This window comes from Cajanus cajan, chromosome 2 (assembly GCF_000230855.2).
Source record: "Cajanus cajan strain Asha chromosome 2, NIPB_CcT2T_4, whole genome shotgun sequence".
NCBI classification, from domain to species: domain Eukaryota; kingdom Viridiplantae; phylum Streptophyta; class Magnoliopsida; order Fabales; family Fabaceae; genus Cajanus; species Cajanus cajan.
The window spans coordinates 32,377,965-32,382,475 of record NC_138518.1 but is presented as its reverse complement, the minus strand read 5'-3'; the positions used below and the strand labels follow the sequence as shown (position 1 = coordinate 32,382,475).

Genomic DNA, 4,511 nt, shown 5'->3' with positions numbered 1-4,511 from the left:
TTTACCTATCTTAACTGGAACATCTTCTAAAATTCCTATGGGATATTTTATAGATCTATCTGCTAACTGGATTGACATTGCTGTAGGCTTTAATTCTCCCATATCTAATTTCTTGCAAATTGATAAAGGCATTAAACTGATACTTGCCCCAAGGTCACATAAGGCTTTTTCAAACCTTAGATTTCCAATGAGACAAGGTATAGAGAAACTACCAGGATCCTTAAGTTTTTTGGGAAAATTATGATGGATCAATGTAACAGTCTCTCTATCATCCAATTTCCTTCGGTTAGCTAAAAGATCCTTAAGAAATTTAGCATATGTAGGCATCTGTTGTAGAGCTTCTACAAATGGAATGTTTACATACACTTGTTTGATCATATTTAAAAATTTTTCAAATTGTCTATCAAGTTTAGTCCTTGCTAACCTTTGAGGAAAAGGAATTGGAGGGTGATAAACAGTTTGAGGCTTTGATGAAGATACTTTTTCTTTTTCTAATCTCTCTTTTTCAGGTTTTTCAACCATAGGAGAAGCGTCTTCATCAATCTCAATATTATCATTTTGATTAGACACAGGTCTGTCTAATTTCTTCCCACTCCTTAAAGTAACAGCATTAACATTTTCAGCTGGGTTTGCAACTGTTTTACCTGGGAACTTACCTGGAGAATTGTTTGAACTAGGCATCAACTGTGCAATTTGATTTTCCAGCATCTTGTTGTGGAGAGTAATATTCTCAACCTTGACAGCAAGGTTTTGAATAGAATTTGCCATTGAATCATTGGTCTGTTTTTGATTAGTGACAAAATTCTCCATAAGGTTTTCTAATCTTGAAACACTTTGTTGAATTGAGGGTGTCTGTACTGGATTTCCTTCCCCATTAATGAAGTGATTGGACGGACGGAAATTAGGTTGCTGATTGCTAGTTCCTTGAACTGGGTTATTCTTCCAAGAAAAGTTAGGATGATTCTTCCAACCAGGGTTGTATGTGTTGGAATATGGATTACTCTTCTCTCTTCGAGGAGTGTCATAGAAATTATGAGAAGCTGCCACCTGTTCAGTAGTATCTTCTTTTTCTCCAGTAAAAATTGAGGTACAATCTACTGCAGTGTGCCCTTGTTCCCTACAAAGGTCACATACTTGATTTGTAGCCACTGAATTAACCTTAGCTTTTTCCATCTTGTCTAATCTTTGATTAAGAGTATCAAATTTTGCTAAGAGTAACTCAATATTGTTCACTTCATATCGCCCCGGAGTTCCTTTCCTTGCTATGACTTCTCTTTCACTGTATTGGCTGTGATTTGAGGCTACATTTTCCAAAATAATCATGCAATCATTAATAGGTTTCCCCATGAAAGATCCTCCAGCTGCTGAGTCTAATATCATGGTGCTTTATTGGTCCAATCCTTCAAAGAAAAATTGGATGGTAAGCCAACGGTTGAAGCCATGTTGTGGGCATGCTTGAAGATATCCTTTGAACCGCTCCCATGCTTCATAAATAGTCTCTCCAGTGCCTTGTTGGAAATTAGTGATTTTCTTCCTCAATTCTTTAGTTTTAGAAGGAGGAAAGAATTTCTCTAGAAAAGCTCTTTCACATAATTCCCAAGTTGCTATCTTTTCTCTAGGCACTGTTCTTAGCCACACCTTTGCCTTATCTCTCAAGGTGAGTGAGAATAAGCGGAGTCGCATTCCATCAGAAACTTCATCATCAAATTGCTGGGTCTCAGAGATTTCCAAGAACCCCTCTAAGTGGTCATTAGGATCTTCTGATGGTAGTCCTCCAAAGGTGTTCTGTTTGAGCATATTCACCAGAGAAGCTGGTACAGTAGCTCCAGTTTGCATCTCCCCTCCAGGTATCCCACGAGCTACGGGTGCAGAGTAATCCCGAAGCGGTAAATTATCTCGTTGTGCAGCCATGTCAAATTCTCTAGAAAGGTTTCTTTTCCTTCTCAGGAGAGTTCTTTCAATCTCAGGATCAAGTGGTGTTGGTTTCCCAAGACGTAGAGATCTCTTTTGCATTAACCCTAAGGCACTGCAAAAAAAAAAGAAAGTGACCCGTGAAATCTGAATTGGAGAAGTAAATACTAACAAACAAAAAAAAAAAAAAAAAATTTATTTATTTATTTAATTTTTTTTTTTTTTTTTTTTAAATTCGAATTAAAATAATTGTAATTTAAATCAAGAGACGTAGTCCCCGGCAACGGCGCCAAAAACTTGATGTATGGAAAACCGCAAGTGTACGGTTGTCGTCAAGTAATAAATATCGAATCACAGGGACTACGTGTTTGACCTAGAATTACTAGTATTTTAATTTGAATTTTAAAACAGATTGAATTTTTGTTTTGAGATGATAAGATCAGATTTGATGGTAAAAGAGATAGTAATGCAATTAATGAATAAGATAAAACTTTAAGATAAGATAAGGAGATTTCCGGGAATCTAGGGTTCGCACAAAGAGTTCCAACAATATTGAATTATTATTTTCATTAATTAATTCTATTCCATCTTGAAGGTAGTCTTAACCTAATTTAATCCTTGCACCTTCTCAGGCTACGAGGACGTGTTTAATTAAAATTAATCTCTACTCTCGTAGTAATTACGTTCAATTAAACCCATTAAGATCTTTGTTAATCTATTGCTCCTCGAAAGCTTAAATCAACTCTCGTGATTTAACACTCAAGTCTGTTCCTTTAGGTTCCGATAATTAGGTTCTCCTCTCAGTTCATCCCTAATTATCTATGATTATGAAAATTAAGATTAATTGTTTATCATAATTATAATCAAGTTCTCCTCTCAGTTCATCCTTAATTAATGTTATTATGAAAACAATAATATTAAAGTTCATATATAAAATATAAAAGAACAGATCAAGAATTGGAATAAAATTAAGAAACTGAATAATGCATTAATAAAGAGGTTCTCAGAGGCTAAGCCCTGATCCCAGAAAAAGGGAAACTACTCACAGGAGTTCATAGTAGTTCTCCAAGAAAAGAAGAATAAAAGAAAAGCAAACCTTAGAGTCGATGGCACAGGCGCCCAACCTTCTCCAAGTGTCAAAAACTAAATAAAACTGTCTCCGAAACAAAAGTCCCCGTTCTAGGCTAACCTCATCTAATTTATAACCTAAAAGGGTAAAAAGGTAAAACTACCAAGATAAAAATTACAAAGATAAAATAAAAATAAAACATAAAATTTAAAAAGCTGGGACGCGAAGTGAATCACGGCCGTGACTGAGAATCACGACCGTGATCTTCTCTGGAGCACATCTATGAAGGGTCAGTGGCGTTCACGGGTGTGATTGGGAGTCACGGCCGTGATTTTCTCTGGTGAATCACGGGCGTGATTTAGAATCACGGTCGTGATTTTCCCTGTAGCTCAGCATTTCCTCTTTAATTCTTAAATCTTGATCCTGCTCAGAGAAAACACAACACATACCAAGAAAAGCATAAAATAGGAAAATGATATAAAAATTTATTAAAAACATGAAAGATATGCATGATTATGCTATGAATTCTTGTGAATTAAAGTGCTAAAATACGAGTAAAATACACAACATCAAATAACCCCAAACTTGAACTTTTGTTTGTCCTCAAACAATAATTTTATTCCAAAAAAAAAAATCATCAAGAATTAACTGAGCATTTAAAATCTTCACTCTTAGTCTCACAAGGTCCAATTAGAATCTTAATCTTTCATTACTAGCGCCAACTCTTAGTTTCTAAGAGTTTCATGATGTCAAATCTTGTAAAGCTCATTAGTCAAACGAAGATAATTTAACAAAAATAATTTTTCAATGCTTGTGACACAAATAGGGGTAATATTTTTGTTTTTGTTTTTGTCTCACCTAAAACATTTCCCCAGTAGCCAATCAGTGTAGAGAGGATGATAATTTCAAGAACACGTAGCCTCAAAGGGGGTCTAGCTATTTTACTAAACAATTCCCCAGTAGCTAATTAGTTCCCTTAGTTTTCTAAGGTTAAGAATATTCTCCCTCTAACCTATGACCTCAAAGGGGTGCTAGGTGAATTTTTTTTTTTTTGTTTTTTTTTATTTATTACCCCCCAAAAGCTTTTAAGCCCGAATTAAAAAGAATTTATCTTCAAGAGACTATTTTTATAATTCTCGATCATTTCAAGCCTCAATACTAAGAACCAAGTGCTAGCCACAAAACCAGCTAATTTTTCAACCTTTTGTTCTGAGACTTCAAGATTCAATTCATCACATTCAGTGTTTTCAAAGACGAACAATTTCATTAAAAATATTTACTTTTCAAACACAAATTCAAGCTGGGATTAGCTGAATATGTATATATGCATGATTTTTTTTTTTTTTTTTTTACTTTGCATGAATGAATGAAATGCGTACATCCTCCTAACCCCAAACTTAAAGATTTGCTTGTCCCGAAGCAAAGAGCTAATGAATGCATGATAGATTATTTTGACAAAATTATAAAATGCATGAATATGCAACCAACCCACAACAGAAAGGAATGCTTGTCCCTAAGCATCAGAGTAAAA

General features: G+C 34.8%; 1 non-coding gene across 1 annotated transcript; it reads left to right on the top strand.

The window, feature by feature from the left end:
• The first annotated feature begins 1,435 nt into the window (after nucleotides 1-1,435).
• Nucleotides 1,436-1,542, top strand: LOC145955360 (small nucleolar RNA R71). Its single transcript, XR_014431974.1, has one exon. It is a non-coding gene; the product is annotated as a small nucleolar RNA R71 (small nucleolar RNA).
• Nucleotides 1,543-4,511: the final 2,969 nt, after the last annotated feature.